The sequence below is a fragment of the Apus apus genome, chromosome 22 (genome assembly GCF_020740795.1).
Source record: "Apus apus isolate bApuApu2 chromosome 22, bApuApu2.pri.cur, whole genome shotgun sequence".
Classification (NCBI taxonomy): domain Eukaryota; kingdom Metazoa; phylum Chordata; class Aves; order Apodiformes; family Apodidae; genus Apus; species Apus apus.
In genome coordinates this window covers 212,268-237,854 of record NC_067303.1, presented here as the reverse complement: position 1 = coordinate 237,854, position 25,587 = coordinate 212,268, and the positions used below count along the sequence as shown (strand labels likewise).

At 40.4% G+C, this 25,587-nt stretch overlaps 1 protein-coding gene across 3 annotated transcripts in view; it reads left to right on the top strand.

The window, feature by feature from the left end:
* Window positions 1-25,587, top strand: part of PKNOX2 (PBX/knotted 1 homeobox 2) — an 89,781-nt gene that overhangs the window by 3,662 nt on the left and 60,532 nt on the right. The window contains exon 1 of one of the 3 annotated variants that reach the window (XM_051638723.1): window positions 3,156-3,451. The exons of the other annotated variants lie outside the window; for them this stretch is intronic. The gene's annotated coding sequence lies outside the window, so the exon portion shown is untranslated. Of the gene's footprint in view, window positions 1-3,155; window positions 3,452-25,587 lie in introns of those variants that run through there. 3 annotated transcript variants of the gene reach the window in all.

The window sequence follows — 25,587 nt, the reverse complement described above, 5'->3', positions numbered from 1 at the left end:
AACTTTCACCACAGCCAAAGAGGGATGTTAAATGTTCTCTAATTAACCCAAAATTGAATTATTTCCTGGGATCATTAATAGGATCATTAAACTCAAATTAATAATCCAGAAGGATGGGAGTTAAGGCCCAATTGAATTTAGACCTGGTTTCAATCCCACTCCGGCCGGGCAAGGGCTGAGGTAGTGCTCCAGGTAATTTCCCATGGGAAACCCATGGGATAGAGCCATGATCCAGCAGGATGGGACCATGATCAGTTGGGACGGAGCTGTGATCTGGGTGGGATTTGAGCTATGATCTGGGTGGGATGGAGCCATGATCCCCTGGGATGGAGCTGCAATCAGTTAGGAAGGAGCTTTAATCTGGGTGGGATGGAGCTACGATCCCATGGGATGGAGCCTGTGATCCAGCCTGGAAGAGGTCGCTGTTGCCCAGCTGTGATGTGCAGCTGTATAAATAAGCTGGGAATTTGGCCTCAGCTCTTCCCTGCCAGATTATATTGGATTTTTTTGGCTTTCCCTGTTCCAAAAGAGAAAGTCCAACCTTATTGGGTTGCACCATGTCTGGAACTGGCATTTGGGAAGTAGGGGCAAGCTTCTGGCATGTCATTTTAGGGTTTTTTTTTGGAGGAAAAGTACCAAAAGTGGGATGCTCTCTGTGGCTAACGGGAGGCAGGTGATCTGAGGGAGCAATGCTGGAGGAGGGAGGGGTTGGATGGGGAAGAGGGGCTTGGAAAGATGATGGTGTGGATCTGAACCTCCAGTGTAGAGCCTCTTTCAACTCAAAATAACTTTATGTCACCCACAAAGTTGTATTTAATTTTTTGTTGACTTTAAATTTAATGTTTAATTTAGTTTTATTTAAGTCCAATGTTAATTTTTCATTTTTTTATTTTTTAATGTATTTTAATTTAATTTAATTTTATTTTTAATCTCCTTTTGTTTTTATTATTTATCTTATTTTATTTTTTTCATAGCATCATAGAATCCTGAAATAATTTAAAAGGCCTTTAAGGTCATCAAGTGGACTTACCAAGCCCATCACTAAACCACGTCCCTAAGCACCATATCTACATGATTATTTAAAAAATATTTTTTGTTTTTATTTTTTATTTTACTTTTATTTTAAATTTCATTTTTTAAATGCAATTTTAAATTTTTTATTTTACTTTTTCATATAATTTGATTTTCCATTCTGTGCTTCAACCATCTTTCAGCATTCCATGCTGTGCAACTTGTCCCATCCTGCTTCCACCAGCAGGAGAATCCCAAATATCCAGATAACCCCACCAAAATGGCATAAACGTTCCAAGTGAGGGCTTCAACCCCACTGATGCTTCCAAAAATATCCAAATTATTCCAGTGCAGGTGCAGGAGATTTTTCTGAGCTGCCATGAAATGCTGCTTGGGTCGATGAGGGGAAAAAAACAATGCAGTAATGTTCCATATGGAGCTTCTGACTTCCACAAGGTGTTGGATAAATGATGGAAAAAGTTTTAACCAAAATAACATTTTTTTGGGCTGGATTCTGCCTTTCCTAGCTGCCACTGATGGCTTTTCCCTATCCCTAAATCCCATCAAGCCAATTAAAAATAATCCAAATTTGAGATTTTTTTAGAGGTTTCTATTTTACTTTGCCCCTGTTTTATTATCATTAATTATCTATTGGAGGGTGTGTTTGCCAATGGAGGTTTTTTTCCTTTTTTTCACCTTTTCCTTTTTTCCTTTTTTCTCCTTTTTTCTTTTTTTCCCCTTTCCCCCCCCTTTTTCCTTACCTTTTATTTCTCCCCTTTTAATTTTTTCCCCTTTCTCCTTTTTTGTCCCTTTCTCTCTCTTTTTTTTTTTTTTTTTTTTTTTTTCCCTTCTTTAAGCATTGGTTTAAGTTTTTGCTTTTTTCCTGCCTTTTTCTTTTCCCCTTTTCTTTGCTGCTTGGGGCATCAAAGCCACCATGCCCGAGGTTGGGCTCCTCCATCCTCATCTCACTCCTGGCACCAAAATCCCCCTGGCTCATCCAGCAACAAGCCAAAACTTTTCAAAATATCTAAAAAAAAAATCCAGAATATTTAATTTTCAAGCTTCATTTCCCCATATAGGATCAGCTTTGGAAAAATCCCTCAAAATGTGGTTCCAAACCCTACTGGAAGGTGTTGAGGCAGACTGGAGAAGAGCTGTTCCAAGCTCCCATGGTGGCAGTGGATCCGAACCACTTTAAACATTTTTAATGCTTTTTTCGATACATTTATATTTTCCGTTTCCCCCCCTTTTTTTATTTTTTTCCCCCCATTTTCTATTCCCCCACCTATTTTTCAGCATCTTCCTGTTGCCTCTTCACAAAGGGAAGACCCTTTGGAAGTCAACTCTCCTCTGTGTCATCTATTTTATTAGACCCTTGATCAGCTCCTAATAACTAATTATAAATAATGGGCTGGATGGTGGTGGGTGGGGTCTCCCCCCCTGGAGCATCCTATGCTCCCCACCCTGGCTCCTCACTACAACCTTTTTCTGCTTTTCCTCCTCTTCCACCTCTGCTATGAAGACAGGCTGAGGGAGCTGGGACTGTTCAGCCTGGAGAAGTGAAGGCTCCAGGGAGACCTTAGAGCACCTTCCAGTGCCTCAAGGGGCTCCAGGAAAGCTGGGGAGGGGCTTTTCACCAGAGAGGGCAGTGACAGGACAAGGGGTGATGGTTTTAAACTGAAAGAGGGGAGATTTAGGTTGGACATCAGGAAGAAATTCTTCACTGTGAGGGTAGGAGGGACTGGAACATGTTGCCCAGGGAGGTTGTTGATGCCCCTTCCCTGGAGGTGTTGAAGGGCAGGTTGGATGAGGCTTGTGCAGCCTGGGCTGGTGGGAGGTGTCCCTACTCATGGCAGGGGGGTTGGAACCTGATGATCTTTAAGGTCCCTTCCAACCCAAACCATTCTATGATTCCATGATACTATGATTCTATGATTCCTGCTTAGGACTTGCCCAATTTAAATACAATTATGTAAAAAAAAACAACCCACATCAGGATTCTGAGCACATGAATTTTGCTGGAGAATTAAAAAAAAAAACAACTATTTATTTATATTTATTGTTATTTATTATTTCAATCCCAATATAATCCTTTTTCTATAAAGTGCTTTTATGTGCAGAAATTTCTTTGTATCTCTGATCCAACATCTCTTAACTCTGGTAATTAAGTAATTGTCATTAAAAAAAAATAGTGAGACATTTTGATACACCCCTTTGGATCTGGAGCTTGGGTTAACGTTTAAAAATTGTCTTTAAATTCCATTTTGAAGTTGTTTGTTGGGTGGAAACTGGCTTTTTTGGTGAATATTCACCCTGCAGGTGTGAATTTGTGAATCACTCCGTAAACTGGGGAGTGTTTTTTCAGCAGGACAGCAAAGAACAAACTTGGTGATCAGAAAAAAGGAATAAAGAGCAATAATTAAAGAAACAGCAATACAGGGTAAGTAAATAATGAATAAATAAATACATAAATAAAATATTAAAATGAAGAAAAATTAAAAAAGATTAAATAAAATTAAACAATAAATATTAAATAATAAATTATAATGATGATAATAAATAATAAATACTTATTCTACCATTGTGTAATAATATGTGTAAAATAAACTAGGATTAAGAGACAATTTCTAGGTGGGGTCTTAACTGACTTGAATCTGTCTCAAGTGTTACACCTGACTATATCCCAGGACATATGCCTGGATTTCCAGGGTGAGGATGGGATTTAGAGCTGATGGGGAATAATGGGATGAGGAATCTATTTTATTTATCCTCTTAAATAAATAAATTTAAGAAAACCACATTATTTTAAATATATTCCAGGCTTTCCTCCCCACCTGTCGCTTTTCCTGGGATAGGAGGTAGAGAATGCTGGGATAGCAGCTGCTTTGCCTCCTCTCCTTAGTTAGCGGGGTCGTTTGCTGGCAGTTCCCACTGGATTTGGGGTGCGTCAGTGGGATGCAGGGCTGGATGCAGCTTCAGTTGATAATTCTGGTGCTCCTAATGAGCCAATAATTAAAAGCTGGATCAGCACAGGCAAAGTGGCCCCGCTGGGAATGCTGGGCAGTTGGAGAGATGCAGGAGTGATTTTAGGGCTGCTGGTGCCATTTTGGGGATGGATGTTCATATAATTTGGGGATGCTGATGCAGTTTTAGGGATGATGGTGCTATTTTAATGATACTCACCTGATTTTGGGATGCTGGTGTAGATTTTTGGGATACTCTTGCAATTTTGGGCCTGCTGGTGCAACTTTAGGGATGCTGATGAGATTTTTAAGGATGTCAATATGACTTTTTGGAATGCTCATGCAGTTTTGGGGATGCTTTTGTAGTTTTGGGCCTGCTGGTGCAACTTTAGAGATGGTGGTGCAATTTTTTAGGGATGCTGGTGCAATTTTGGGGGTCTTTATACATTTTTGTGGGTGCTGGTGAGATTTTGGGGTGCTTGTATAATTTTGGGAATGTTGGTGTAATTCTAGAATGCTGGTGCAATTTTAGGGCAGCTGGTCCAATTTTCAGTGATGATGTAGCAAGTTTGGGGATGTTTGTCCACCTTTGGGGATGCTCGTCCAATTTTTGGGATGCTGGTGCACTTTTACAGATGCTGGAGCGATTTTGGGGGTGCTTCTGCAATTTTGAGGATGCTGGTGCACTTTTAGGGATACTTGTCCACTTTTAATGGTGCTCATCAAATTTTAGGGTTGCTGGTGCAATTTTGGGGATGCTGGTGCAATTTTGGGGATCCCTATGCAGTTCTAGGAATCCTGGTGCAATTTTACAGATGCTCATCCAATTTTAGGGATTCTGATGCAGTTTTAGGGCTGCTTGTGTGATATTAGTGATACTCATCCAATTTTTGGGATGCTGTTGTGATTTTGGGGATTCTTATGCCATTTTTGGGATGCTGGTGCAACTTTAGAGGTGCTCAGGCAATTTTAGTGATGCTGGTGCAATTTTGGGGATGTTGCTGTGATTTTAGGGATGCTGATGTAATTTTTGGGATGCGTTGGTGCAATTTTTGGTGAAACTGGTGCAATTTTGGGTATGCTGATGCAATTTTTAGGGCTACTTGTGTACTTTTAATGATGCTTGTCCGATTTTGGGAATGTTGGTGCAATTTTAGGGATGCTGGTGCAGTTTTAGGGATTCTGGTGCAATTCTGGGGCTGTGGGTGAGGTTTTGATGATTCTGGTACATTTTTAGCAGTGTTCTTCCTGCTGCTGTGTCTGACCCATCCCGAAGTATTCCCCATCATGGGATAATCCCCAGTTCAGTATTTCCCACTGTGCCAACCTACGCCCCTCCTGATGCCTTCGCCCCTTCCCCCCCTCCAGTCCTGCTGTCACATTTTCTTGAGCTGCTTTTCCCTCTTTTTGAACATTTTGGAATTTTTCCTCGGGGGTGTTTATTTTCCCTGCAACTACCTTGATCAGGATTTGGGTCAAGAGGGAGAAGCCAGAGGAATTCCTGGCACTGTTATCCCAGCAGGAATCACTGGGCCAATTCCTGGTGCTGGGAGAGGGGCTCAGGGCAGGCATGTCCTTGCATTCCTGTGATGAGTTGGGATGGGCTCAGCAGATTGGGGCGTGCAAGGTTCCCCCTTCTGTGATTGTTGATTGCCAGGTCCTGATGGGAACCCCCTGAGCAAAACCCCCTTAATAAGAACCCCTTACCAAACCCCCCTTTTCAAGAACCTCTTTGAAAACCTGCCTTAGCTACAAGCCTATTAGCAAGAACCCCCTTAGCAAAATACCCTTATCAAGACCCTCTTAGCAAGACCCTTTTAGCAAAAGCTTTCTTAGCAAGAACCCCTTAGCAAAACCTCATAGCAAGACCCCCTTAGTAAGAACCCCCTTAGCAAAACGTGGTTATCGAGAACCTCCTTAGCAGGAAACCCCTTTACAGACCCTCTTAGCAAAGACCCTCTTAGCAAGACCCTTTTAGGAAGCCTCTTAATAAGAGCCTGCTTAACAGGAACCCCCTGGCAAAACTCCCTTAGTGAGAACCTTCTTAGCAAGACCCTTTTAGCGAAGACTTCTTTAGCAAGACCCCCTTGGCAAAACCCCTTTAGCAAGAACCCTTCTCCCCTGTGCCCACCCAAGCCCCACCTCCCCATCCACCCCACATCCCACCATGATCCAGGGTGGCTCTTTCCCCATTGGGTGGCATTGCTGGGGAGGGGGTCCTGGCCCCCGGCCCCCCTCCAGCGCCTGGCCAGGGTTCACAGCACCCTCCACCAAGCCGACAGAATCAAACCCTTTGTTTCCTGGTCGCCAGTTGGAGTGCGTGGGGCTGGATCCCTCAACAAGCCCTTCTTTGTGCTAATTTAATTAATCGCTGGGACTGGGGGCAGTGGGGATGAGACACTGCTATAAATACCTGCTTTTTTAGAAGGGGGGGGGGACACCTGGTGGCAATTGAACCTAAATCAAATTAAATTCCATTTTAATAACATTAAATACAATTTAATTCTAACCAACATGCAATTAAAAACCTATTGATTGATCCTTTTATAGCAGAAATTCATGGGTTGATTTGTTTGTAGTAGCAAGTTATCAATGGGTTGATTGATAAGAGGCAATTCTCAAGCAGGGGTGGTGCAGCAAGCGCTGAGCGCGCGTTGTTGTCCCCTTTGTGGACAGAAAATCATCCTCCTCGAGCAAGGGGTGAGCCAGTCACTGAGCCTCTGAAGTACTCGAAAATAACTTTCCTGATGTGAGTTACAACATCCCTGCACACTGTGTTATGGGGAGTTCCAGGGAAGAAACACCATGCATGGATATAGATTAGGAGTTGACCTGCTAGAAAGCAGCCCCATGGTGAAGGACCTTGGGATCCTGGTGGACAACAAGTTATCCATGGGACAGCAATATGCCCTTGTGGTCAAGAGAGACAATGGTATCTTGGGATATGTTAAGATCAGTGTGGCCAGCAGGTAAAGGGTGGTTCTCCTCCCCCTCTACTCTGCCCTCCTAAGACTGCATCTGGAATATTGTGTCCAGTTTGGGACTCCCCAGCTCCAGAGAGACAGGGCTATGCTGGAAAGAGGCCAATGGAGGCTACGAGGATGATGAAGGGACTGGAACATCTGTCATATGAGGAAAGGCTGAGAAACTTGGGGCTGTTTAGTCTGGAGAGGAGAAGACTTAAGAGGGGGCCTTATTAATGTCTATAAATATCTGAAGGGTGGGTATCAAGAATGGGCCTGTCTCGTTTCAGTGGTACCTTGAGATAGGATGAGACGAGGGGAAATGGCACCAAGTTATAACACAGGAAGTTCCAACTTAATGTGAGGAGAAACTTCTTTGCTGTGAGGGTGACAGAGTCCTGGGACAGGGTGCCCAGAGAGGTGGTGGAGTCTCCTTCTCTGGAGACTTTTAAGACCCGTCTGGATGTGTTCCTGTGTGATCTGCCCCAGGTGTTCCTGCGGCAGCAGTGGGGTTGGACTTGATGATTTTCAGAGGTCCCTTCTAACCCCCATGATTCTGTGTTCTATGATTCTATGATACAGGTGCGCACTCCCTGCAAGCAGTCAAGCTTGTGAGCATCACGGGTGCTTAAGATTCCTGGAAAAATCCTTGCCCTGGTGGTGTTTTTTTGGGTTATAACATGAATTTTAGACTTCACATCCCATTTGCAAGCAAGGAAACTAAGTATCATAGAGGTGAGATCCCTGGAGATGCAGGAATAGAGTAAAAAATAACTTGGAGACTTGGTGCCGAATGGGTTGTAGTTGTAAAAAGTGACATTTATTTCCCATGTGAGGCACAAACAATTTTCCCAGCAGATAAAAGAGAAGTTTCAATCAAGAAATTGAGATTGTAGTGTAAATATAATCTATAATAAAATATAATTGTTGTAGTGTAACATAATCTTATTATATTCTAACAAATTATTTTAATGTATAATAATAAGAAGTAGCTCCAGGGAGCAGGAGGATAGGGATAATCCTAAATCAGAGGTTTTTGGCCGCAAACAGCAAAACCCCTGGTTGGGCTCATTGTGGGTGGCAAATGAGAAAAATAATTGTTGCTATTTTGGCACATGGAACATCACATTTTCAGGTAAGAAATCAGGGATTGTGCAGCTGACAGGGACCAATCATGCCTGGAGAGTGATGCTTTTTATTTATTTATTTTTAAGTTTCCGTGGGAAAATCCCCCTAATTCCTCTGTGATCCCAAGCTCTGGAGCTTTTCTCCTTCCTCTAAATAACCCAAAATAGGAAAAATAATGAATATAAAGTATTTGGGCGCCTGCGTTATTACAGTTAACTTTTCTATTTCTGTTCCTTGGAAGGCAGGGGAGCAGCGTCCCATTTATTTTCAGGTTGTGAGATCGGTGTCACATGGAACTGAAGGGGAATCGGTGGTGAAATGATACCTTGGCTTAAAATAACGGGAACATGAGCCTGTTCCACCACATCCTGGGGTCAGATCCCGGGTTTATTCAGGCGAGCGGCTGCTCACTCCTCCTTCGCTTTGGAGTGTATGAATACAGCTTGTGCCCCCAATCCCAGTCAAGTTTTCCATATAGATAAGTCTGAATCCTTCTGGGAAAAATCTGAAAGTTGAGTATGTCTGTGCTTGGGGCTTCTTTTTCCCCCAGAGCATCCTTGGTCCAGGAAGCTGGAGCATTCCTGAGCATCCAGCCCAGGATGATCCATATATCCTTGCTCACCCTGTGCACAGGGAGCCGGAGCATCCCTGAGCATCCTTGTTCCAGCCCAGAATGGTCCATCATCCCCATCCTTCTCTGGCCCTGGGCAACTCCTCAACAGCAGGAACAGTTTTTAATAGTTGTCCCCCTCTCGCCTTTTTAGGGGGAAAAATACGGATTTTCCCAGGAAAAACTCCAGAGCCTCTGTTGTGGTTGAGTTGACATCATCAGAGGGGAGCTGTCCTGTAGCTGGGGATGGGATCACAGCCTGGATTTGGGATGCAGTTGGAAGGGCCATCCCTGCATTACCAGTATGATGTGGAGCATTAATAAATCCCACTAGTTTAAACTCATTTTTGGGCCCTGAGGGGTAGTAGCTTGAGTAGAAAATGGGGATTTTTCCTGTCACATATTTTAGATTTTTATAAGTGCTGGTGATGTCTGCCGGGTGGTCTTGTCTGTATTTACACAACCTCATATAAATACTCCACATCTGCTACTAAGCCCGGTTTTCCTGGAATAAAGGACTTTGCTCCTGCCCAGATTTTCCTGGGAAAAGTTTTTTGCATCAGGATTTTTTCTCTTCCCTGAGAAGAGTGTGTCTCCTCCTCTCTACTGGGGATATTGATATACCCGGGTTTTTGTCCCAGGGTGAGGGGACAAAAAGTATTTATTTTAATTATTTCCCTGAAATAATTTTTTATTGGGATGAAGCAGGGCTGGGAAGAGTGTTGGATGGAGGATACTGAAAATAGGGATTGGGAATCGTGGTGCTGCCTGCTTGCTGGGGATGCTGCAGGGTGAGGGATTTGGGTGGTTTTTTTCTCCTGGTGTGGCAGGGAAATGGTTGAGTTTTCCTTTCTCAAGGGGAAAAAAAAAAGAGAAGAAAAAAAATTAGGAAAAATAGAAATTTTTTGAAAAAGAAAGTTGCGGGAAAAAAAGAAAGAAAAAAGATAAAGAAAAATTTGGAAAAAAAACAGAGAGGAGAAGAATACAAAAAGATAAAAGAAGAAAAGAAAACTGGTAGAAAAAGGAAAAAAAAAGATAATATAGGGAAAAAAGACAATTGGAAAAAGAGAAAAAATAAAATGAAAAAAAAATGAGACAAAATAGAGAAAAAAAGAAAAAAAAACAAAATGTGAAAAAGGGAAGTAACCCTGATTAGGGAAGATACTGTCAGGACACCCTCATGAGCAAAGATCCATGGAGAGCAACCAAATTATAGACCTCAGCAGGGCACCCTGATTAGCTGAGAACATGGGATGGGACCCGTTTCAGCAAAGATCCTCACAGGGCACCCTAAGTAAAGGCCTCTGCAGGGCACCCTAATTAGCAAGACTGTGGGGTGGAACCCAAATTGGCAAAGGTCACCCAGAATAAAGACCCCAGCAAAGCACCCGGATCAGCAAAGATTCTCACAGGGCACCCAAATTAACAACCTCAGCAGGGCATCCTAATTAGCAAAGATCCTGATGGGGTACCCAAGTTAGCAAGGTGTTTGCAGAGCACGCTAATGAGCGAAGACCATGGGAAGGTACCCAAATCAGCAAAGATGCTCTCAGAGCACCGATATTGGCAGAAGATCCTGACAGGGCACCCTAATTAGCAAAGATGCTCACAGGAACACAAATGAAGGACTCCAACAGGGCACCCAAAATGAGCAAAGCCAATGGAATGGTGTCCCAATCAGCAAAGACCCTGAAAGACATCCTAATTAGTAAAGATGCTCAAAGGGCACCCAAATTAATGACCTTGGCAAGGATCCTTGCAGGGCATCCAAAATAAAACCAACCCACATGACAGCTGTGCATATTGGTGCCAAGGGTGTGGAGGGAGGTTTTGGGTGGGGTCCATCTAAGAGCCAATATATAGAGGAGGGAGATTATACAGTATCATAATAAATAATACCACAATATTATTAAGTAATATTTAATTAAACAGTATCAGTATTTAAATGTAATTATTAATAAATATTACTGTTTAAAATAGTATTTTCATAATATTGTTATATTACAAATAAGATAATATTATATAATACCCAGAAATATATTCCCCCCAATGTATATATGTGGAGAAAAGTATATAATATAAATAGAGGAATATAAAATATGTATGTATTATATTACTTTGCATTATGTTAATGAGATTATATTGATGGTAGTATATTGATATTACAATATTGAGGAATATATTGGGAGAATGTACTGGGGAATATAATATATTGGAAATTATTTATGTATGTTCCTCAGTATATATTGGGAAACATATTATCACAAAATGTTCCCCAATATATATTTAAGAACATTATGTAATACTCCTTATAAATAAATAAATAAATAAATAAATATATATATATGCACAGATTGGAGACTATATTTTTTCTAGATATAGATTGAGAAGGGATGGGAAGGGGGAAAAAAGCATAATTTTGGGAGGATAAAAATTGGAGCCAGGGTGGCAGTGGACACAAGTGACCGTCTTGAACAAGATATATAGATATATAAATACAAATGTATGTATAAGACCCCTGAGCGTTGACTGGGTGTCAATTTAATGAGGTTTTCTTCCCCCCCCATATTTAAGGCATCCCGGAGTGATTCTGGGAAAGGGAGGGCTTCTCTTGCCCTGAATTGGTGCCATTAGCCTTATCACACAGGAATGCTGCAGTGCTTCTGGGCATCATTAGGGACCTGGGTGAAAAGGCTTGCAGCCTTAGGGCAAAAAACCCCCCAAGACCTAGAAGTAATACCTAAAAATAGAAATATCTCTGTTTTTACAGAGGTGTATTTTTATGCAGTTACAAGTATTCAAAAATATATTTTTGATTTTTAAAAGCATTTATTATATGAAATATATTTCATTGCAATATATATACATCTGTTACAAAATCACGGTCACAGAATCATTCTGGTTGGAAAAGATCATTAAGATCATCGAGTCCAACCGGAACCTAGCTCCACCAACCTCTTTATCAAGTCCAATATATTACATCGCAGAAATTTTATTATATAAAATATAATAATAATTTAAATATGTTACTATATATTATGATAATAACAATATAGCATATAGTATCATATACTATTGTATAACATATAGTTATATCACATATATACTATTATATATATAATATAATATTGTGATGGTATTATAGAACACATCAATATTATATTATGTTATATTGCATTATATTGTATTATATTATATTACATTCTCACACTACATCACATCATACTGCATTATATCACATGACATTACATTATATTCTATATCATATCATAATAATATATCACGATATGCTGATATTATATTACAATATCGCACATATCATTTAATATTAGATCATATTATACTATATTGTATTGCATTATATAATAATGTATGATATAATAGAATATCGTATTTCATTATGATAAAATATTCTTTATAAATGTTTATAAATATCTTCCAAAAAAAGTCATTTCCATCACTTAGCGCTCAGTGATGTGATGCGGGCACATGGTCCCTGTGACGATCAGTCAAAATTTGGGGTTTCCAAACCTTCAAAACCAGCCTTTTTTTTCCTTATTTTCGGGGGTGATGAAACTAAAAACCTACCAGTGCCAACGTGCAATTACTGTGATGCAATCAAGGCACGCTAATGAGATGCTCAAGGGCTTTTCAGCAAGCACGGGGGCCCTTAGCACTAACACCCCCCCAAAAAATCCCCTCCCCACCCTGGCAATGAGCATCAGAGTGCCTGGTGCAATTAACGCCTTTGTTTAATCATACCCCCTGTCCGAAGGAGTATTGTCTTACAGATAATTTCGTTTGCCTAACGAGATTTTTGCTAATTAAATCTCCTCTTGGTCCGTGCGGCTCTCCAGGCACGATAGGGAATGGTTGGGAAAGCCACTGCCGGCTAAATAAACATTTGCCACTCCTGGAAAAACCCCATGGAGACTGCAGGATGCAAACGTTGCCCTGGCAAATTAATTAATTTTTGCAACCCTAATAAGGCTTTTCTGTACCCCAAAAATAGAGAGGAGTTGCTCCCTGGATTCTCCTTGTTGCTCCGGTGAGGCTGCATGTTGGGATGCCTTTGCACCAAAAGAAATACAGATTTCTGGTTGCAAAGTACCAAATTCAGGAAGGGTTTGGCTTATCCAGGGTTGATAAATCAGGAAAAGTCTGTGTGGCGTTTTTGGGCTTTAAAATAGTCCCAAAGTTTGTCATTGGGTTCTTGAGGTGTTGCAGCAAAAAGTGGATTTGTTTGAGAATAAATGGGATGTTCTGCAAAGAGGTGTAGTACCAGGATAGCAAAATCCTGCAGAATCAGGAAGTGCAAGGAAATTAATTCAGAAAGATCAGGAAATACAGGAATATGAATGCAGGAAAATTCAGGAAAATGAATGCAGGAAAATTAAATAAGGACATGAAGGATTTTTAGGGTATTTGGGAAATTCTGAAAAATAAATCCAGGGAATTCAGGAAGGAAATTCTTGCAAATCCAGGGGGGTCTTGTTTGATCTGAAGTTGTGCATCTCCGTATCGCAGTGCTGGTTTTTCTCCTAAAAATCCCTATTTCTGTCATCCCCACTGGGAATCTCCAAGCAAATTATCTTTGGATTGAGTAGACCAGAACAGTATAGACCAGTTCCCTTGGAACCAGATAGTCCAGATATCTCAAATATTATTGTTTTTCCATAGATCTCAATGGAGAGCTAGAAGTGGGACCTATTGTATCTCAGGTGTCTAATATAATTATTATTCTATATTTCTATCAAATGAGTTGAAATCATATGAATTGGGGAGGGGGGAAGCACAGTGTCTCGCTGCCGGTAGCAGTGTTTTCCAGTCTATTTGCAGCTCTTTGGTTGTCTGCAGGGACTGAAGTCTGGGAGTTGACTTAAAAAATTGTGTATTTTCTACAGAATATTGACTGAACCACAGGTTTTGGATAAAATAGATATAATATATAAATAACATATACTATCTAATATCTAGCATACATAATCTAGAATATAGAATACTTAAGAGAGAATATAATATATATAAGCTCCAGCCTTTATGTTAAATTGTTTTCCTGAGAGAAAAATCACCCCCTTTTGCCCAAGCTCCAGTGAATGAAAATAAACCACATTAACTCTGTATATTTATTATATATCTCATATGATCATATATATATATTACATTATCTAGATTATCTAGATAATGTATACTATCTATATAATCTATATAATCTATATTAACCATATTATCTGTATTATATAGAGTCTATATATATGAGTCAATTGATAATAATCAATCTATATACATGAATCAAAACATATATATGTATGTATCAATGCTGTATGTTCATCATATATCACATATAGATAATACAGGTACATGGATAATATAGAATGCATGTTATCATAGAATCATTAAGGTTGGAAGGGACCCTAAAGATCATCAAGTTCCAAACCCCCTGCCAAGAGCAGGGAACCCTACCACTAGACCAGGTTGCACAAAACCTCCTCAAACCTGGCCTTTAAAACCTCCATGGAAGGGGCATCAACAACCTCCCTGGGCAACTCATTCCAGTTCCTATATTATCTATGTATCTATACTATATATAATACATTTAATATAGTGTATATATATATATATGTATATACACATATATACAGACATATGAAATAGTATGTAATATATTCTATATATTATATAGACTAAATTATACTAACTGTATTTGATATATAACAGATAATATAGGTAACACATAATCTATATATAATTATGTTATACCATAAATATGCAGCTATATTTATATCTATATATATATAGATAAAACATATATACATTAAAAATGTCTAACTCTGTATAACATATTTTATATATGTATTATTACATGATTTTCCCACTACAGCAGTTCGCATGCCTCTTGCCTGGAGCTGCTTGCCCAGAAGGGAAAACCAGGAAATTTCTCAGAAAATCAACTTTTTGCCCATTTTCCCCAAGTTTCTTTTCCTGGTTTTGTCATTTCAGGCTGTAGTCACACACACACTTGGAGTGTCCTCGTGTGCACTCTTCTCACGCTCCGAGCCCCCCTCTGCACTCCACGGGTGCTTCTTGTAAGCTCCTGGGCATGTTCCTTGGCACTCTCCCTTCCTTGCACGCTCCATGCATGCTTCCAAACAGCCTCTCATCCTCTGTGCATGCTTCCTTGCGCATCTCTAGCTCCCCTGCACCCTTCTCTGCACTTTCCATGGATGCTGCTTCTAAGCTTGCAGGCACGTTCATTGACACTGTCCCTCCATGCTCCTAGTTTCCTGTGCACTCTTCCTTGCACACTTCCAGCTCCTGTCCACCCACCAGTGTATATTCCCCTGCACATTCCCTGCACAATTCCTTGCACACTTCAAGCTTGCATTCATCCACCTGTGTATGGTCCCTGCACGCTCCCTGCATGCTCCCATGCACGCTTTGCACTCCTAAAGCTTCTTTTCATCCTCCCATGCATGTTCTCCTGCTCACTCCCTGCTTGCTACCTTGCACACCTCCAGCTCCCGTTGATCCTCCCCTGCACACTCTATGCTTGCTCCCATGCCCACCTCCATGTGTGCTCCCAGCAAGCTCCACGTCCTCCCTCTTCCTTTTACTGCCAGGGAACTAAAAAAACTCCAAACCAGCCCCATTTTCCCCCAGTTTCCAAGAGCTTTGCCCAGCACCTTCCTGGCAGGAATCCAGTACCCAGCTCCGTACTGGAGGCATTTTGCAACTCCTAAATATTTGTTCATGTGGTTTTGCAGGATATTTAATAATATTTAATAATTATTTATATTCTTTAATAATGTTTTCTAGCATTTAATACTATTGAATATAATTCAATATTATTTCATATTATTTAATACTATTTAAGATTATTTTAAAGCATGAGCATCACCTGCAGCTTAGGGGAGGCTAAAAAAGTTCTGGGGAGAACTTTGAAAACCCCTTTGAGAGCCAAACAATTGGTGATCAAGGAGAAAAATGGGAAATTAAAATTAAAACCCCCTATACATTAATTGAAAAAAAAAAATCATATGTATTAACGAAACATTAACTCTCCACATGAGTTGACTTCCATGGGCGCTGGGAGGGGGACAAAATCCCACCGTAAGGGCAAGGAAAGAAGATAAAAGTGGTTTATCTCTGGTTTCGTTCTGTGATAATGATCTTCAGGGGGGAAGGGGGTGGTGAGGCAAAAACGTGCATGGTTTTTAAATGAAAATTGCCCCTGAGCCGGAGGGTTGATGGGGGTATTTTAGTACTTTTATTATTTATTTGGAATATTTATTTTTGGGGTATTTAATTACATTATTTTTGAAATTTTATTACTTGGGGGGGGGAATTTTCTTATTTTTTTAGGTAGTTTTATTATTTATTTGGGGTATTTTATAATTCCAGGGGGCATTTTATTACTTTGGTGGGTATTTTTAGGGAGGGTATTTTGTTATTTTGGGTAGTTACTTTTATTGTTTATTTCGGGATTTTTTTTTTTAACGTATTTTATTATTTGAGCATAATTATTTTGTGGGGTATTTAATTATTTGAGAGTACTTTATTATTTTGGGATATTTTATTATATATTTGAGGGTAATTTTAAAATTATTATTTTGGAGGGTATTAACTTGAGGCTATTATTTTTGGGTGTATTATAATATTGGATATGCAGAGAATGGGAGTGGGGGGGAATGCTAGTGAGCTGCTTGGGTGCCCAGTCCCTCTTTAAACCCCCTTTTTTAATGGCCTAAATGTGAAAACCTCTGTTTTAAGGACTTTTTTGGTCCAAACCCTTTTTTAAAGTGCTTTTCTTGAGTGGAAACCCCTTTTTCGAAGGGTGTTTTTAGAGTCCCAACCTCATTTTGAAGGACTTTTTTGGGTGCAAACACTTGTTTTAAGGGCTTTTTTGGTGCAAACCTGTTTTAAGTGCTTTTTTTTTGATGCAAAAAAGTGCTTTTTTTGGATGCAGACGGCTTTTTTTGAATGACTGGTTTGCTGCAGGCACTGGTTGAAGAATATTTTTGAGTTCAAACATCTTTTTGAAGGTCGTTTTTTGGTGCAAACGCTTTTTTTGAATGACTTTTTTGGGGGTTGCAAACCCTTTTTTGAAGGACTTTGAGTGCAAATCCCTTTTTGAAGAGCTTTTTTGAGTGTAGAACCACACTGAAAGGACTTTTTTGCTCGCCAGCCCCTGCCTGAATGGCTTTTTCAGGTGCAACCCCAAAATATAAAGGACTTTTTTTCTCAGGGGACAGGGTTTATTTTGGGCGGACAAGCCAGGATTTCAGAAGCAAGGAGGGAAGCAGGGTTTGGAATGTGATGTAACTCTTTTTGGTTCCTTCACCAAGCAAAATACCCTCAGATCTCCATCTGTAATACTTTTATTTTTCTTATTAGATCTAAAATAGATTTTAAATATATTTTTCATTCTTATTATATTACAATAATTCAGCCTTTGCTAAAAAAATTGCATTTCACATGCTAAAATAAAAAAACCCATTGCAGAGATATTACTGTTACTGGTTTCTGCTCCTCCATGCCATCCTGCCAGCAAAACCATCTCATTTTTAACCTTTTTTTTTCTTTTGCTTTACTTTCAACCATTTTTTTTTTCCTCATGATGGCTTCATATAGGTGGGAAAAAGATTTGTTTGGGGGCAAAAAATGAAGTTTCCTCCACTTTTCCGCCGTGCCACTCGGTCACCACCCCGCTGTCTGTTTTTCCTTGCTGAGGTTCAGTTCTAATTATGTTGATTTTCTCCAGCCCACCCCCCTCCTGGAGAGCTTATTAGGGGGAATATTTTTATTTATTATCATTTCGCCCAACTCCCGCCAGCATTTCCAATTACTCTCGCCGCTTCCTTGTAATTGTCTTTCTGTAATGGCTGCGAAACAATTGCGCTAAATGAGGTGGCTCCAGCAAGATGAGGGTTTCACTTCATTAAAGGCTAATGGATTCCCAGCTCCAGCTCTGTAGGCTAAAAAAAAAAAAAAAAGGAAAACAAAAAGAAAAAAAGAGATTGAAGCAACTTCTTTTATCAGGGTGACTTTCCACCATATGAAGGGATTTGGGTGTGGTTTTGGTGCCGTAGTCTATTTTATATATATATGTATGTATTCGTGGTATCTCAGAGGTGCACCTGGGTTTTCCTCATATCCAAGCTTGAACCCTTTTTGTGGTTTTTGGGGGGGATTTTTTCATTATTTTTCTCTACATTCCAGCAAAAGCTGGCTTCCCCCCCTTTTTTTTGGTCTCCATATATAGTGATATACTATAGTTATTGCTGTAAATATACTATTTAAAGTGATATACAGAAGCATATACTACATAGCAATATAACTCTGGTATATAATCTAACATATTAATGTAAAACATTAATATATTGATATATAGTTAAATAATGTCAGAATTCTATATTATATAAATATATATTGACAAAAGCAATTTGTTGATGACAACATAATTGATGTTAGCAATATATTAATAGATATATAATTGATATAAGCAATATATTTATAAATAATGCTTGATATATAGTGCTAAGAATGTCTAAGATATATAGTCTAAGAATGATTCTATGGCTGTATATTATATAGCATAGATTATTTATGATAGCAAGAATTATATTGCTATCTATATAGCTATAGCTAGCTAGCTAGCTATATAGCTATCTATATAGCTAGCTATATAGCTATAGCTAGCTATATAGATAGCAATATAGTCTATTTATTGCACTAAAATACCTATTTCTGCTATCAAACTTACTGGCCCAGCAGCCAGGGGTGGAGATGAAGCTTTTTTGGGTTTTGGTGAGATTTGGCTAGCACAGGAGTATTTCTGGCAGCAAGAGGCTCCTCAGAATGGGGGAGAGGGGAAATGCTTTAATCTGGGAATTGCTCATCAGAGAAAAATGCGAACTGTTGCCAGCACAGTGGAGGGGGAAAAGCCAAAAACATGAGAAAAGGTGTTTTTTTTTTGTGAGAAAAATGCAAGTTTGTTAAAGGAGATAAAAAATCGCAGCGGGAAAGGTTAATGCTTACAGAAGGTGGGATGGATATATTTGAGATACACTGGATATATTGCATTATAGCCATCCATTGGATCGATTGTATTGGATAAAAATGTATCTATATTGAATGGTTTGGATGTATCACATTGTATCCATCCAGTGTATTTATTATATGTGCCCATATATCATTATATCCATACTATTGCATCCATATACTAAATCCATTGGATAGAAATATATATTAGAATATATCCAATATATGAATACAATGTATATTCTCTCTATATTTTTTATTTATATCCTCTCTCTAGATATTCTCTCCCCCCATATATCCTCTTTCTCTATATATAGAAGTTTAATATATGTATATGTATATATGTCTGTCTGTCTGTCTGTCTGTCTGTCTATCTATCTATCTATCTATGTATTTAGGAGTTTTTATATATATAGATGTTATATATATGTCTTTATCCACAGTATCCGATTATATCTATGTAGTAATTATAATCCAATAAAATATGTATTGGATTAATTTAATTGGATAATGTGGATGAAGATACATATACATCATATATATATATCAAATAATCCAGTAATACAAATTTGGGCAAATATAAACAAATAATGCAGATGAAGATATACATATATTTTACATCCATTAGAAGGGAAGGGCATCTGTGGCTGTTGAGGGGGATCACAGCTCTGGAGGGGGAGTCTGTGCTGGAGCCAGGGGGACAGGACTGGGGCTCAGGGCTGCTGTTCTTTGCATATTCATCACACCAGAGAGCTTCAGCTCTTCTGGGTGTTAAACTGCTGGAATATGGATTTTTCCACCAAACCAGGGGAACGAATTTTGCAATATACCTGGGAAATCCCTTTTTTTCTTTAAAAAGCCTCAGGGGCCCCTTGGCTGGCACTGCATCCTTTGCTGACGGTTGTGTCCCACGTCCCAGGGTTTCCCTTAATGTCTTGTGCACATCAAGTGTCTTCCCCCAAAAACTGCCTATGCCCTATTAAAAAAAATAAAATAATAACTTTTTCCATAGGAACAGGGGGTTCTTACTGTAAAGATATTTATTTTTCTGCATAATAACAGGAATATTGAACTGTGCATCCTTCAGGGAGCTGTGAGAAATTCCCACATGCCATCCCCAGCCCAGGGCCACTCACCCTTGTTCCCTCTAAGAAAATGCATGAAAAAAAACCTGAAGAATTTATTATTTTATGAAACTAACTGACCTCGGAGCCCTACCTTCCAGCAAGGTACACATAGTGGGATTTCTTCCTGCAAAAATGGCATTTTTTAGGCAGGCAAACGCATGCAGGCTTTGCAAGCCTGAGCTGTCTTGTGATAGGGGGACCTAAGCTTTGCTTTTGCCACCCAGAGCTGCAATTTTAGGTTTATAAAGCCAAAAACCCTCTAAAACAGGGATGGCAAAATCTGGTGCTGTGGCCACAGTGGCAGCTGGCACTGGCCAATGCTGAAGCCTCTAAGAACTGGTGCAAATTCAGCCCTGTCCTTGCAAGAAGCCGTCCCTAGAGGAGATTTTGCAGGAATCTGTGCCCTCAGGAGGGGGAAAAAGCAACGAGCAGCAGCCAGCCATGGTACCCCAAAGCCCTTCACATCCTCACCTCGTGCCGACGGCAGGTTTGAGCCTCTGATGTGGGGCAAAATCTGGGAGTTTTGGCAAAGGCGGCTGGCAGCTGCTGCTGCAGAGCTCCATTAACCCAGCGCTGGGACTGCCCCAGACCCCCATGTCATTACCTTAATGACTTTTGCTAATTTTCACCCTGGCCTTTCGGGGTTCCTTGCCAGCCGGCGACCGGATGCGCGCCATTGCCTTAGTCCTTATTTTACCACCATCCTCATCCTCTTTCGCTTGGGGGTTGCATCCCTCCAAGCTTTCAACCCTTCTTATTTCCAAGGAATTTGAGGGAATCCACATTTTTTCCTCTTGGGAATATGCTTGTTGGAATAATTTGGGAGATTCTTTTGGGATTATTTTAGTGCAAACCCAAAGGCTGCCCTGATGGTACAACCTGTGAGCTGAAATACGGACTGTTTTCTGATGTGACCTTGTTGGGATGAGGGACCAGACAGCCAGGGATGCTAATCTCCAAAAAAAAACCCAATGCAGGGCAGACTTGGCACAGAATCTCTTGATGAAGCTAGCATGCCCTGACCTTAATTAGGTGCCAATCATTAGGCACAGAGTTTATATAATCCCATGTCCAAACCTCCCTGGCTCCAGGTTGCAACTTTATGGCACTTAAATGCATGGGAAAAAAAAGTACCTGGTGTAGCTGCAGAGCATCAGATCTCAGCCGCATCCTTAGTAAAATAATTATAAAATCATTTTGCAATTAATATTTTTTTAGGATGCAACATTCAATGAGGCTTTAACAACACTCAGGGTTTAATTTGTCTTCATCCCGGGTCAGAAAAATGCTGTAAAGTCGCTTCAAAGCTCAGCAGAGGAATTATTTTTAGTCCTGCTTGGAAACTGGGTGTAATTTTTGGACCATTATTTTTCCTCCAGCTGTTGCATCACTGTTAGCTTTGCAGGGAAGACACTTTTTTGGCAGCTTTCACTGTCTTGGAGTTACTTATGGGGGTTAAATTAAGCTCAGGTGTGCTGAGGTAGTGGAGGGAAAAAATCAGCTGTTTCTGGGAAAAATCGCCTTTTAAAAAAAAATAGAAGAAGACAACAGCTAATTGAATTTTAAATTATGAGGAATAATTTTTTTTGGGGTGGGCAAAGGACATGGCTGGACTGAATTACTCTGATTGATTCAGCTGATTTACTCATGCAAACAGGTGTAAAAAAACCCAAATCTTGAGGTTCTCCTATGAGCTCAGGAGCTAAATACTAATTTTGTGGGGAGATTAGAGTCACTAGAAGCCTTTGATAAAGGCTGAATATCCTGAGTATCCCCATTTAACAGCCAAAACCTGCGCTTTGTGCAGAAATTTTTCGCAGTGTGTTTTGCAAGAAATTCAGGATAAAAAAGACCCTTTTTACTAAAATTCATGTGTGAGGTTTTGCGATGAGTTAAACAGCAGCAGCAAAAGACTTGCAGAAAAAAAACCAAAACACAGAATAGCCTGTGGGGTTGTGGGAGTTGATCCAACTTTAAGGCATGCCCACACCAGGCAGGCAGTGGGATACAGCCATCCCTGAGTCTTGCTGGGCTGCTGGTGGCTTGGGGACATGGAAAAATTATCGTTTTTTTGAAAGTTGGATAGAAATGGTGAGTTGCTGAGCTTTGCTCTTAGCCAACGTCTTTACTTTGGTCCTAGACACCATCTTTGCTTTGCTTTTAACCAGTGGCTTTGGTCTGAGCATCCTCAGGTTGATTTCAACCAGGTTCCTCAGTTTGATTCCAGCCAGCATCCTCAATTTGATTTTGGCGTCCATTGATCCCAGACATCACCTTCAGCTTTGCTGTGGTCTTAGCGAGTGTCCTTGCGAGCATCCCAGGGTTATGTTTAGCCTTAGTTTAATCCAAGCATCCTTGAGTGAACCCTACCCCACAGCCAGGCTCTGCTTCTCACCAGCATCTCCAGTAGGATTTTAGCTCATGTCCTTGGTTCAGTTTTATGGAGCATCTTTTCCTTAGCCCTAATCAGCATCTTCAATTTGAGTTTATGTACTATCCATGGTTCAGTCCTAACCAGCATCCTTGGTTTGATCCTGGCCAACATCCTTGATTTGGTCTTCTCCAGCATCCTTGGGTTGGTCCTCTCCAGCATTCCTGGTTTGGTTGTGGCCATCATCTTTGGGTTGGTCCTGGCCAGTGTCCTTGCTGTGGTCCTCTCCAGCATAAAAACTAAATCCACATGTGAAATTTTAGAGCATGGGGTGAAGAGCTGGATTTAGGTTTTTTGTTTGTTTGTTTGTTGTTTTTTTTTTTTTTTTCCCCTGTTCCCATTTTATTCCTGTGCAAACCTTGCAAGGCATGTTCTTCATTAGCCTCCACTAATGATTTTAATTTTGCTTTTATTAAATCATTCCAGACACTGCTTTATTCTGTGCCTGGGAGCTGGAGTTCTTCATTTTTAGAGGGGTGACGGTGCACATCTGGGCTTGTCCTGCAGATGTTCACTTTAGGAATGAGCATACACAAAAGCCCAATGGCAAAACGATTTTGTGCGGGATGGGAACCGCCTTGGCACAACAAAGAACCTGAAAACTTTGTTCATCCTGCACAGCAGCTGGGTGCGAGAAGCTGTTGTGGCTTGGCTTGTTTGGAAAGAAATAATGATTTTCACTCTGGAAAAAAAAAATAAATAATTAAAATATAATGAAAAAGAAGGATCAGTGTGAGTGACCTGGCCAGCCAAAAACCTTATTGTCCATGATCAAACCCTATTTTGCACTTTTTTTGCCCACCGTGGGAGCAGAAATATCACCCCTGACATCTGGAAGCATCACAGGCAGGACCTGGTGAGCTCAGAGGGCAAAAAAGGTCTGGATGGTGCTACCAGGGCTCCTGTGCACATGCATGTGTTGGCGTGTTGGCATGTGCGTAACTGCATCTGCATGTTGGCCAGTGCGTGTTGGCAAGTGCAGGTTCATGTTTGCATGTGCATGTTTGCAGGCGCTTTTGCATGTGTGTTTGCAGGTTTGCATGTGCATGTGTGTGTTTGTATTTACATGAGAATGTTTGGCTGTATGTGAATCCATGTGCATGTTGGCATGTTCTTGTTGTCATGTACAGGTTCGTCTTGGCATGTGCATTTGTACATATGCATGTGTGCATGTTTGTATTTAGATGTGCATTTGCCTGTTTGCATGTGTGTTTGTGTGTACATGTTTGCATGTGCATTTGCACATGAATAGGCATTTTTGTGTGTGCTTTTGCATTTGCATGTGCATGTTTGAATGTTCCTATTTGCGTGTGTATGTACACTTGCAAGTTTGCATGTGCATGGCTTACATGTGAGTTTGCAGGTGCATGTTTGCATGTGCATGTTTGTGTGCGCGTATACATTTGAAAATTTGCTTTTGCATGTTTACATGCAAGTTTGCCATTGCACATGCATGTTTGCATGTGCCTTTGCATGTCCATGATTGCCTGTGTACGTTTGCTAATTTGCATGCAGATGTGCACATGCATGCACATACATATTTGCACGTATGCAAATATGTGTGTGTGCACAAAAGGCCTTGTATCAAAATCCATCTAGTTTTGCATGTGGGAGCATGGCAGGGCTGTGTGCTCCTGGTGAGCAGAATGTGGGGCCATCACCCCCTCCCCCCTAACCCCCCCCCCCCCCCTTCCCAGTGAGATCTCCTGATTTACGCCCTCCATAACTTTCTTTCCTTCCCATTATCCCTAACCCCCAGACTCCAGGAAGTTTAATTCCTCCTCTCTGGCAATCACCATTAAACAGAAATTGTCCTATTCTGTGTAAACACGTCATTAACGGTGCTGCTTTCTGCAGGATCCTGATGTCATTTTTATGAAAATGACCCATTTTTTCGGCTCCTGGTGGTGGCTGCGATGAGGAGCCGTGCTCAGACCCATTGGGTTGGCCACAGCTAATTGCGCCAGCGGTTGATTGGGGCAATTAGGGAAGTCTCGGCTTTTCACACAGAAGAATTTGCATTTTTTCCCTTTCCACCACTGGAGCCAGTTCCCAGTTCCTTCTCTGGCCCCTCCAGATGAGCCATAGTGATCCTAACAAATATCAATCCTAATGGGTCCATTTTCATTGTTATTGTGCAAAGCGTCCCCAAAGTGATGCAGTAGGGGGGAGTTTTTGGGAAAAAAGAGGTGGATTTGTGGCAGAGGTTGCAAGAGGGCATTGGCACCGGACCTGGATCTTCCCAAATCTCTGTCTGGCGGCTCTTTAGTCCTGTCCTGCAGGAACCTCTAATGTCAGATACCGGGGGAGGAGGCCTTTTCCCCCAGATAACTGGGAAAAGCAATGATGGTCACATAGAGATAATAATAAATATATGAAAATATATAATATAGAGAATGAAGTCTGTATTGTTCCTATTATATGATACATATTCCCATATACGGGAGTAATACATATTATGTATTGGTCCAATAGAATAGAATAGAATAATGTAAAGTAACGTAATGTAGTTAATGTAATGTAAGTAATATCGTATCATATGTCATATCCTACCCTACCTTACCCTATATACCATAAATAGAATAGAGTATATGGGAATAATAGATTACTTATAGGAATAAAACAGAATATATATTATTCCCAACAGACCATGTATATTATTATATATGGGAATAATAGATATGAAATAACTTATTGTTCCTACATAGTATGATATGGGATTAATTTATTTTAATTAATTTATTTATCATTTATTTATCATTTACTTATAACTTTATATATGGGATTAAAATCTAATATATGTTGGAATACTTAGTATGATATAGATTATTCCCGTATAAGATAATAAATGCAATATATAGTGCATAGTATACATAGCACCTATATTTTATACATAATACTTAATATATAATATATGCTGGAATTTGGTGACACCAGGGCCTCTCCCCATCTCTCTCTGCTGTACTCAGACCTTAATTTTTGGACCACATTACTAAAAAATAGTGAAATTAATTCAGAATGCACCATCTACCCCGTGTAGTCCCTTCATGGCGCTCGCTTTGGCTTTGACAACAGCATTTTCCTTTCCCCACCCCAACCGGAAAATCCTATTTTCCAACTTGGGGGAGCAGCAGATCCCCCCAAATCCACGTTTTTGGGCTCCCCAGAGTGCAGCTCTGCTCCTGCTTCTCATCCCAGCCTCTTTCCCATATGGATTTCAAATCCTGGCTGGCAGGAGCAAGGCTGGAGCCTTAGGGAACCTGTGTGCTCAAGTCCATGGGGGATTGTGTGTGCAAGGGATTGCGAGGCTGTG